This window comes from Bos indicus, chromosome 4, assembly GCF_029378745.1.
Source record: "Bos indicus isolate NIAB-ARS_2022 breed Sahiwal x Tharparkar chromosome 4, NIAB-ARS_B.indTharparkar_mat_pri_1.0, whole genome shotgun sequence".
Taxonomy (NCBI): domain Eukaryota; kingdom Metazoa; phylum Chordata; class Mammalia; order Artiodactyla; family Bovidae; genus Bos; species Bos indicus.
In genome coordinates, this window is record NC_091763.1 from 47,532,455 (window position 1) to 47,544,521 (window position 12,067).

Consider the following 12,067-nt stretch of genomic DNA (forward strand, 5'->3'; position numbering starts at 1 on the left):
TATATGTGTGGGTTGAGAGATCTCCAGTATACACAGTGTTCTATTTTTCTATTCTTGTGCCAACATGTTTTCTTAGTTACTGTACCTTTATACTAAATCTTGACATCCAGCTGTTCAAGTTCTTCCTCTGTATTACTTCAGGAATGCCTTGGCTCAGATTTTGACATTTTATACAAGCTTCAAACCTGAGCTTCCCTTTTGGATAAGGATCGTGGGGTTATTAGTCTTTCCTGGGCTATGTGTTCAGAAGTGATTTATCTAAATTCCTAGTTGGTCCTTTCCAGGGAATTTGCTATCCATGGCTTAAATAAAGATCTGGTTTGAGCTCATGCAAGTCCAGTGTTTGGAATCCCCACAGTTGCTAAATTCTACTTCTCAGAACAGGCTGAAGTATAGAAATTGAATTTGAAATATCTGGTGAATTTTTAGGACAAGTCACCTGACCTCTAGAAATGGATAGCTGACAAAGAGGTCATCCTCCTCTGAGGACTGCACCCTGGAGAGAGAATGAGCTTTGAAGTCAGGTTTGGGGGTTCAGTTCTTGGGTATACCAGCTACTAGTCATGTGATGTTGGCCAAGTTAGTTAATTTCCCCATCCTCAATTTGTGTCCATGCTAAGTCATTTCAGTCATGTCCAACTCTTTGTGACCTGTAGCTATGAACTGTAGCTTGCCAGGCTCCTGGCAAGCTTGCCAGGTTCCTTGTCTGTGGGATTCTCCAGGCAAGAATACTGGAGTGGGTTGCCATGCCCTCCTCTAGGGGATCTTCCTGACCCAGGAATTGAACCCACCTGCTTCTCTTGGCAGGCATGTTCTTTACCTCTAGCACCACCTAAGAAGTCCATCCTCGTCAGTAAAATGGGATAATAATAGTATCTACATCATGGGTATTCGTGGGAGTTACGAGATAATATATGAAAAGTTCCTGGCATAGAGTGAGTGCTTGGTAAATGTTAACCATTCTTCTTTTTTTCCTTTTAATATTTATTTTTAATTGATTGATGATTGGTTTACAACATTGGTTTGATTTCTGTGATACATCAATGTGAATTAATCATAGGTGTACCTATGTTGCCTCCTTCTTGGATCTATTTCCTACCCCCCACCCATTTCCACCCCTTAGTTTATTACAGAGCCCCAGTTTGAGTTCCCTGAGCTGTACAGCAAATTCCTGTTGGCTATCTATTTACATATGATAGTGTATATACATCCATGCTACTCTCTCCATTCATCTCACCCTCTCCCACTTCTCCCCCAGCCTTGTCCATAAGTCTGTTCTCTATGTCTGCATCTCCATTGCTGCTCTGTGAACAGATTCGTCAGTACCATCCTTCTAGTTTCCATATATATGTGTTAATATATGATATTTGTTTTTATCTTTCTGACTTACTTCACTCTGTAAAATGGGTTCTAGGTTCATTCACCTCATTAGAAGTGACTCAAATGCATTCCTTTTTATGACTGAGTAGTAGTCCATTGTATACATGTACCACAACTTCTTTATCCATTCATCTGTCAGTGGACATCTAGGTTGCTTCCATAAAAATATGGAATGCTTCAAGAATTTGTGTGTCATCCTTGCACAAGGGGCATGCTAATCTTCTCTGTATTGCTCCAGTTTTAGCATATGTGCTGCAGAAGCAAGCATGCCATTATTCTTGAGAAGAATTTCTCTTCCCTCCCATGGCTTTGAGACCCACGTGGGAAGATGGTAGATGGACATTCCTCCTGCGTTTCTAGATGCAGAGGGCTTTCCTCTGTACAGTCAGCAGCAGGGTGATCTAATATCATCTGCCCCTCAGCAGTACAGAGGGGAAAAATGGTTTATGTTCTTGGCTGAAAACTAGGGAACGAAAATGAAAGAGCCCCATGGAGCAGAGCAGTAAGATATCTGTAAGAGACTGGATAGCAGTGAGACAGAAACAGAGAGAGAGAAAGACAGGGAGGAGTGAACGACTGAGTGTGTGTTTGTGTGTCTGCAGGTATGTATATATGTATGTATGATTCCCTGGAGCACACTGGAGGGGGCCGAGGGCCTGGAGGAGAGAAGAGATGTGATCCTGGGCAAGTCAAAAGGCTGGGTTGGGGGATGGTGTGGGGTAGTCACCCAGAACAGCTCACACGCCCTGGGGCAGCCAGCCTGCCCCGCAAACAAGGCTTGCCAGAGAAGTGGCTTTGGCTGTCCTGGCTTCAGGACCATTCCCCAAAGGCTACCACTACCTCGGAAGCCCTTCTAGAAACAGGGAGGTAGCAGTATAGGAGGGACAGTCCTAGTCCAGCACCTGGACAGAGGAGGCTGCACTTGTGGCGCTAAAATGGAAATATGTTTGCGGTGCGCTGAACAGGGGTTCCAGTTACACAATCACACAGGTACAATGGCACAGTTACACCTCTACTCTGATCCCATCTAACAGTCAATGCATGTGTGGGCAACTGTCTGTCTCAAAAGGTTCAGGAGGTTATTTCCATGGCATAAAAGTTATTTCTGGTTGGAATTATTTGTGCCTTTTATGTCCCTCTGTTTTCTGCATTTGTATGCTGTATCTGCAGATTTTTCTGTTTGTATGAATTTTTATATTACTTTTATAATTAGAATAAAAAGAGAAGAAACATCATTAGGATGTTGCCTTTAACTTGTCTGGAGTGGGGGTAGATTCATGGGTTTCTGTTAGAGTCAGTATTTGGGATCAAGCGTCACTTGTATTATGCATGTAATAAGTATCGTACTTACACACCTGTTACAGGTTTACCTTCACATGTTGGCCTCTGCTGCTGCTGCTGCTAAGTCGCTTCAGTCGTGTCCGACTCTGTGCGACCCCATAGACGGCAGCCCACCAGGCTCCCACATTCCTGGGATTCTCCAGGCAAGAACACTGGAGTGGGTTGCCATTTCCTTCTCCAATGCGTGAAAGTGAAAAGTGAAAGTGAAGTCCCTCAGTCGTGTCCGACTCTTTGGACCCCGTGGACTGCAGCCCACCAGGCTCCTCCATCCATGGGATTTTCAGGCAAGAATACTGGAGTGGGGTGCCATCTCTAAAACTGGAAGGAGGCCCACATTTAGCAGCTGGTCCGTCCAGCTGCCAAATGTGGGCCTCCTTCCAGTTTTAGAGTGAAACCCCGCCCCCACCTAAACCTTAAAGGTGTGGCTAAGGTTGTTTGCATGCAATATGGGAAAATAAAACCGGAAGGTTCTGTCTGGATTGGGGAAACATAAGTGGGCATCTTTTGTCTAGTTGTCCTCAGTGTCTGGCGGTGATGTTTGTGTAACATCAGTCAGTGTTGCCTTTTGCAGTTTACAGTGGGGGCTGCCCAAGAAAATTAGGGGTTCATTTTCTCAAGTAACAGATGGAGGGAAGAGTGGGGCTGGTATGGTGGCTCCAGAGGTCCTCAGTGACCAAGCTCTTCTTGTCTCTGCCCCAGTACTGGGCTCACAAGACCAGGGCTGGACCTTCAGCCATTGTGTCCCTGTTTAAGCTGGGACTGGATGAGGAGAGAACAGACATGGCTTCCAAGAGGCCTCACCCCAAAGCCTGTACTTGTATTTAGTGACATCTGATCTGCACAAGAGGCTCAGAGGTAGCGAAGTTGGTAAAGAACCTGCCTTCCAATGCAGGAGATGCTAGAGACTCGGGTTTGGTCCCTGGGCCAGGAGGATCCCCTGGAGGAGGAAATGGAAACCCACTCCAGTATTCTTGCCTAGGAAATCCCATGGACAGAGGAGCCTGGTGGGCTACAGCTCATGGGGTCACAAAGAGTCGGACATGACTAAGCACACACTGTACTGTAATCATCCAATCTTCACAAGAGGCTCAGAGTAGTTAGCTTATTTATTTATATATACATAAATAAATAGATGTTTTATTTAAATATTTATTTTTATAAACAAACAACCTGGCACATTGTCCAGAGGTCTGTTTCTAAAGAGGGGGAGAAGCTAGATCCCAGGCAGGCAATAAGCCATCTCAGATATTCTAAAAGCTCTGCTTTTCACAGCAATGTCCATACTTCATAGTGTTCCAGAGACTTCAGGATCAAGGTAGACTTTTGAAAAACTGGAAACCTAAAGGTGTTACAAAGAGTGTCCTGGGAACTCTGCTCAACAAGATGGTTCTTTTGCTGCAGTTGGTCAGTCAGGGTCCTCCCCATGTTCACTCTCAGGGCAGAGTACAGCAGGTGGGCTGGCATCTGTCAGTGCTCAGTGGTCTCAATGCAGATGAACAAGGAAAGCCAGCACAGGAGCAGAAAGTTCTTAATTGTCATGCCCCTGTTGCCTCTGTCCACAAATGGTTGGGCCCCTGAAATTCTTTTGACAGTGTAGTTGCAGATTTTGAGCATTACTTTGCATTAGCACGTGAAATGAGTGCAATTGTGCGGTAGTTTGAGCGTTCTTTGGCATATTTTGCCAACATTCTTTGGCATACTTTGCCAACAAAGGTCTGTATAGTCAAGGCTATGGTTTTTCCAGTAGCCATGTATGGATGTGAGAGTTGGACTGTGAAGAAGGCTGAGCACCGAAGAATTGATGCTTTTGAACTGTGGTGTTGGAGAAGACTCTTGAGAGTCCCTTGGACTGCAAGGAGATCCAACTAGTCCATCCTAAGGGAGATCAGTCCTGAGTGTTCATTGGAAGGACTGATGTTGAAGCTGAAACTCCAATACTTTGGCCATCTGATGCAAAGAGTTGACTGATGCTAGGAAAGATGCTGATGCTGGGAGGGATTGGGGGCAGGAGGAGGAGGGGACAACACAGGATGAGATGGCTGGATGGCATCACCAGCTCGATGGACATGAGTTTGGGTAAACTCCAGGAGCTGGTGATGGACAGGGAGGCCTGGCATGCTGCAATTCATGGGGCCGCAAAGAGTCGGAGACGACTGAGTGACTGAACTGAACTGAAAGTTGCAGATGGCTTCCCTGGTGGCTCAGCGGTAAAGAATCCACCTGTAATGTGGGAGATGTGGATTCGATCCCTGGGTCAGGAAGATCCTCTGTAGAAGGAAATGGCAACCTGCTCCAGTATTCTTGCTTGGAAAATCCCATGGACAGAGGAGCCTGGCAGGGCTACAGTCCATGGGGTTGCAAGAGTCAGACACGACTTAGTGACTAAATCACCAAAGTTGCAGATATTCTTGGCATTGCAGTTTCTAGAAGGAACCCGCTACAGTTTTGTGGGGTGGAGTAAACCTTGAGCAGTGAGACCCAGGGACCCCCCAATGACTAGAAATGGGCTTCTTACAAAAAACTCATCTTGTATGACAAATGATTATGGTAGAACTGTCACAGAATCTCTCTTCTAAACATGTACTCCTTGAAATACGGAAAAATTGTGCTAATACATTATTTGGGCCTGAAAATAATGGTCTCTTTCAAAGCCCGGATGGGACAGCCTGTAATTGCAGAGAACCTGCTGACCAGAATTAGGTAAGGCAGAGGGCAGTCCACGGAAGGAAACATAAGGCTGGCTTTAAGAGCTGATTCCATTCTTAGAGAGCATGGGAGAAGCTGCCCCTGGGAGGAATTCCCAGGCAAAGGTAGCATTTAGAAGGGAGGTGGTTTCTCAGGAGGCAGATTTTGGGTCTACAAGTTGCTTCAGGATGTTACATAAGAGGAAACTGAGCCGTCTATTGGAGAAGGCAATGGCAACCCACTCCAGTACTCTTGCCTGGAAAATCCCATGGACAGAGGAGCCTGGTAGGCTGCAGTCCACGGGGTCCAAAGAGTCGGACACGACTGAGCGACTTCACTTTCACTTTTCACTTTCATGCCTTGGAGGAGGAAATGGCAACCCACTCCAGTGTTCTTGCCTGGAGAATCCCAGGGATGGCGGGGCCTGATGGGCTGCCGTCTATGAGGTCCAACAGAGTTGGACATGACTGAAGCAACTTAGCAGCAGCAGAGCCCTCTATTCCACCCCCACCCAGTCTGCATCCCTCCCAGTCTAAACTTTGAAAAAGAAAAGATCACATCAGGGCTATGACTGCTTTGAGATCTAAGAGGCTCGTCGAGTGTTCTAGCGTTGCTTGTTCCCTAGCTCTGGAAAACTTCTACCTTGAAATGAGAAATGGGAGATTCCCCTGGATCTATGTCCTGGTAGCTTAGTTGGTAAAAAATCTGCTTGCAATGCAGGAGACCAGGGTTTGATCCTTGGGTTGGGAAGATGCCCTGGAGAAGGAAATAGCAACCCAGTGCAGTGTTCGTGCCTGGAAAATCCCATGGACAGAGGAGCCTGGCGGGCTGCAGTCCATGGGGCAGCAAGAGGTGGACACGACTTAACGAGTAAACCACCCGGATCCACGTCCCTCACTCAGCTCACAAAGGCATCCTGGAACCTCCCAGCAGGTCACTGCCCTTCTCTCAGCCCTCTTCTGCCCTCTGCTGGAAGGTTGCTGCCAGCACCACTAGAGGTGACAGCTTCTTAGAGCTTTTGGTGAATTCTTGATAACTTTGGACTATAACTGAGAAACTGACATACAGGTTACAGATTTTTGTACTTATAACTGAATACTAAGTAAAATCAATGCTATGTTAACATAGAATGGGCATCTTCAGTGTTAACAAGCTACTGATGAAGACAGTTGCTTTTTAACTGAACTATCAACCAAGAAAAAAGATAGTAAATTTCTTGTACTAAAAAAAGAAAAGCTTATTGATGGCTATACTGTATAAGATATTGTGCTCATTCTTAAAGGGACACATAGAATGAGTTATACAGCTTCTGTTTGCAGTGAGTTTATAATCACATGATCTAAGAGGAGGAGAGGCAATTACAAAACCAGGCAATTCAGAATAAATTGCATGAGAGAGTACCAGACCATGATGGAACTCAGATGAGGGAGCGCTCAGGTTCAGTTAGAGATCATAGAGGTCTTGGACAAGCAGCAAAGGCACCTAGGTTGTGAAGAGGGGAGTGTTCCAGTGACAAATGAACTGTAGGAACAAGGTCTCCGCAGAGGGGAGAATGGAGGAATGGACTGTTTGGAACTGGAGAGTGGTCAAGTGTGTCCAGAGAATAGAGTACCAGACTGTGATATACTCTATTGTGGGAATGAACTTCTCTTTTCCCTCTTTATTCCATATTCAGGTATTGTTTTATATTCATGGTTGATAAACTGAATCTACTTATTGTCACTCTTAACTATATAGACACACACATCTAGAGATGTATACACAAGTATAAAATAGCTTATGTTTATTTATGTACCCAGGTGTTTGTAAAATAGTGGAATGAGATTGTTTTAGGTTTCTTAGAGACTAATCCTGAGATCTAGCGAATAGTTCATGTGGGGTTGGATCAATAAAGGCTATGCAATAAGATCATGTTTTGAAATAGGAATCATTCCCCACCCGCCATTTAATCTTTTTATTGTGAAATGAAACCAAATGCACAAAACTACAAAAGTCTAGCTTAATGAATTATTGCAAAGTGAATATCCACCTTGTGTGAACAAACATCCAAACACAACTACTTTCTATAGCAATTACTTCCTCACAAATGTCTCCTTTCTTTCTAGTTTGTTGTGTAAGTGTGTAATTCTAGACACCGTCATTCAGTAGTATCTGCCCTTTGGAAGTTTATGTGGTATGTCAGGTCACTTTTAATCTACAGGTTCCCCCTCCATTCTTTTCTTTAAAATTTATTGGTAGAAGAGCCTTGGCCACTTGACTTGTCATTTGGTTTGGGGGCTTTGTTTTGGGTTTTTTGGGCCATACTGAGTGGCATACAGGATCTTAGTCATAGTTCCCCAACCAGGGATGGAACCTGTGCCTCCTGCAATGGAATCGTGGAGTCCTAACCACTGGACCACCAGGGTTAGGACTTCAAGACTGGACCTCTCCCAGTCTTGATAGAGTAGTCTTATGTTGGAGATGAACCTTGTCAAGCGGCTTGGCCTATGCCCCTGGTTGTGTCTCAAACGTTTGAGATTGTCCAGATTTCCTTCTTTATTTCTAGTGGCTCCTAGTAGTGAAGGGTGTGTCAAAACTCTTAAGTATCCCAAAGGGAAGATTGCAGTCAGCACCTAGATGCAGGTCAGTTGGAAGCTGGACCTTTAGGCAACAGCTTGGAAAATAAGTAGTTAGGCCCCTTCTAGGGAGAAACTGCAAAATAGGCATTGTTGTCTGTTATTCTGCCCTTGATGTACAGGCCTGGAAGAGTATTTGCTGTAGATCTCCGGGACTCCTGAATCAATCCCCATTGCTGTGAGAGACTGGCGATCTGGGGAGATGTTTCTCAGGCAGTGGCAGCAAAAACTGGCGTACCAGACGTGTACAAACTCCTTCTAGGGAGCTACTGGTGACCCAGAGTGGGCAAGGGGAAAGGACAGGGGAGGTTTCACATGATCTCTAGATAATCACAGATGTGTGCAGAGTTAGAAGCCTGACCCTCAGACAGCAGCTTTTGAAGTTTGCAAATTAGACCCCTTTCAGGGAAAGATGGGGAAATGGCCCTTTCTGCCAGCTCTTTCTGCCTTAAGCCCCGAGGGCATAGCCGTGGTGAGTGCTTGCACCTTTAGTAATAGCTGCTTTGCTGGCTGTAGTCTTGTGGGTTTCATGCATGCAAACCTTGTTGGTTGGCTTTCAGAGCTAGGTATTTTGGGGGACCTGTCCCTTAGGTGAGAGACTTTCAATATGGGTTCCAAACTCTTCTCTCCTCAGGGAGAAGCTGGGAGTTAGGGGTTCTCTCCAGTTGTATGGCACTGCAGAAGCGACTTAGCAGCAGCAGCAGCACTGTAGCAGGGTTTATGATGGGAGTGTGTCTCAGCCCTTCTTACATGTTTTGATGTGGCTATTTTCTTGTTTGCCCAGTGTGGAGGAGTTGCTTATGTGCTGGTGGTTTAGTTGATAAGTCGTGTCTGACTCTTTTGTGACCCCATGGAGTGTATCCTGCCAGACTCCTCTGTCCATGGGATTTGCCAGGCAAGAATACTGAAGAGGGTTGCCATTTCCTTCTCCAGGGGGTCTTCCCAATCCAAGCATCAAACTTGTGTCTCCTGAATTGCAGGTGGATTCTTTACTGCTGAGCCACCAGGGAAGCCTGCAGTTGCTTAGGTAGATTCCAAATTTCTTTCAGAAGTAATTGCTCTATGTGTCCAGGGGGCGGTGGGATGGGAGGTGGTGCTCAGGACCCTTCCATGTCACCATCTTAAAAGATTGTCCTGATGATACGTACTCCTTTTCCTTCTTTCAATTCATGGGTTGGCACATCCAGTGAAAGAACCTAATTCACATTCATGGGTCTGAATATGAAGTATGGGAGACTGACATATGAAGCTTTATCTTTCCATGCTCTGGAGGGTTGGAAGGCAACTAGAAAGAGGTTTGGCATGGATGATGAATGCTAGTTTGCCAAACCCACTACAACTCATGGGTCAAAGGAAAAATCATAATGTAAATTTAAAATTATTTAGCACTGAAAACTAAAAGCACAATGTATTCAAACTTGTGAGGTACACTTAAAATTATACTCAGAAATCAATAGCTTATGTCAGAAAAGAAAGGATCAACATCAGTGAGCTAAGATTCCAGCTTCAAAAATTTAAGAATAAACCTAGCATATCATACCTAGTGAAAAATAGCAGTTTAGAAATAAGAGCTTAATTCAATAATTATACATAGCAAATAAAGAAACAATAAGAAAATAAAAACCAAGAATTGGTTCAGTTCAGGCAAAATTTATCCCATACAAAAAATAAAAGCTATAGGTTAACAATAATAGGGATGAAAAGAGAAAAACAACTACAGACATGTACAGATTGTGATAATAAAAGGATATTATGGACAACTTTTTGTCATTATATTTGAAGACAGTCTAAATAACTATTCATAGAAATGTAGAAATGAATTGGTAGTTAACGTCATTTTTTCTTCAAAAAAATCACCAAGTTCAGGTTTTATAAGTGACTGCCAAACTTTCAAACACGAGACAATTCTGATTATAAGCAAACCCTTTTAGAGAATTTAATTCAACAAGAGCTGGATTTTTAATATGAAGATCCCTATTTTTAAATGTTGGCAACTATTGAAACATTTGTGTCAGTGCAGGCAAAACAAAGTATGTCTGCAGGCTGGTTTGAGCCCACAGTCTGCCAGTTTGCAACCCTTGATCTAAACTTTACAGAGCTGATCCAAGTCATGGTGCAATTAAATTGAACAGTTTAGGTCTAATGGTAAGGAAACTTGCTTACCTTATGAAATTATGAAACATGGAATTATGTTTCATAATTATGGAATTATGAAACATGGACAGAACTTCCATAGGTGGTTGTAAGAAATAGTCTCTGAAGACTAAAAATCACAGCTAACTGTAGTGTTCCTGATAAGAGTGATACACAGCCCTGCTTGGAAGCAGGAAGATGAACAGGATGACCTTTCTGGGTTGTTTAATGGATTGTCTAGCCTATCTAACAAATTCAGTTTTCTTAATACTTTCCTTCTGTGTTATCATCTGACCCAATAATAAATGCAGTGATCTGATGCTTCATGGAAACATTCTGGCTTCAGAAAAAAATCGTTATAGTTCAGTTCAGTAGCTCTGCTGCTGCTGCTGCTAAGTCACTTCAGTCGTGTCTGACTCTGTGCGACCCCATAGACGGCAACCCACCAGGCTCCCCCGTCCCTGGGATTCTCCAGGCAAGAACACTGGAGTGGGTTGCCATTTCCTTCTCCAATGAATGAAAGTGAAAAGTGAAAGTGAAGTTGCTAAGTCGTGTCTGACTCTTCACGACCCCGTGGACTGCAGCCTACCAGGCTCCTCCATCCATCGGATTTTCCAGACAAGAGTACTAGAGTGGGTTGCCATTGCCTTCTCCGAGTTCAGTAGCTCAGTCATGTCCAACTGTTTGTGACCCCGTGGACCGCAGCACGCCAGGCCTCCCTGTCCATTACCAACTTCCAGAGCTTACCCAAACTCATGTCCATTGAGTTGGTGATGCCATCCAACCATCTCATCCTCTGTCATCCCCTTATCCTCCTGCCCTCAATCTTTTCCAGCATCAGGATCTTTTCAAATGAGTCAGCTCTTTGAATCAGGGGGCCAAAGTATTGGAGTTTCAGCTTCATCAGCAGTCCTTCCAAGGAACACCCAGGACTGATCTCCTTTAGAATGGACTGGTTGGATCTCCTTGCAGTCCAAGGGACTCTCAAGAGTCTCCTCCAACACCACAGTTCAAAAGCATCAATTCTTCGGCACTAAGCTTTCTTTATAGCCCAAGTCTCACATCCATACATGCCTACTGGAAAAACCATAGCCTTAACTAGACGGACCTTTGTTGGCAAAGTAATGTCTCTGCTTTTTAATATGCTGTCTAGGTTGGTCATAACTTTCCTTCCAAGGAGCAAGTGTCTTTTAATTTCATGGCTGCAGTCACCATCTGCAATGATTTTGGAGCCCCCCTAAAAGTCTCACTGTTTCCACTGTTTCCCCATCTATTTGCCATGAAGTGATGAGACCAGATGCCTTGATCCTAGTTTTCTGAATGTTGAGCTTTAAGCCAACTTTCTCACTCTCCTATTTCACTTTCATCAAGAGACTCTCTAGTTCTTCTTCACTTTCTGCCATAAGGGTGATGTCATCTGCATATCTGAGGTTGTTGATATTTCTCCCGGCAATCTTGATTCCAGCTTGTGCTCCATCAAGCCCAGAGTTTCTCATGATGTACTCTGCATATAAGTTAAATGAGCAGGGGGACAATATACAGCCTTGACATACTCCTTTTCCTATTTGGAACCAGTCTGTTGTTCCATGTTCAGTTCTAACTGTTGCTTCCTGACCTGCATACAGGTTTCTCAAGAGGCAGGTCAGGTGGTCTGGTATTCCCATCTCTTTCAGAATTTTCCACAGTTTATTGTGATCCACACAGTCAAAGGCATTATAGTATTTAGGTCTAATTTAGGGCCCAGAATCTTCTATATTGTTAATTATTTGCATTTGTTAGGAGAGATGATATAATGTAGTGGTTAACAGCATGCACTTTAGGGGAAGACTATTTTAGTTCAAATCCTGGCTTTACCACTTCATACCTATGTGACCTCTCTGTGTCTCAGTTTCCCCACCAGTAAAATGGGAACA

The 12,067-nt window shown here is 44.2% G+C and overlaps 1 non-coding gene across 1 annotated transcript; it reads right to left on the minus strand.

Annotated features, from left to right (window-relative positions):
• Positions 1–1,541: 1,541 nt before the first annotated feature.
• LOC139182881 (U6 spliceosomal RNA) lies at positions 1,542–1,644 on the minus strand. The gene has a single exon (XR_011566440.1). It is a non-coding gene; the product is annotated as a U6 spliceosomal RNA (small nuclear RNA).
• Positions 1,645–12,067: the final 10,423 nt, after the last annotated feature.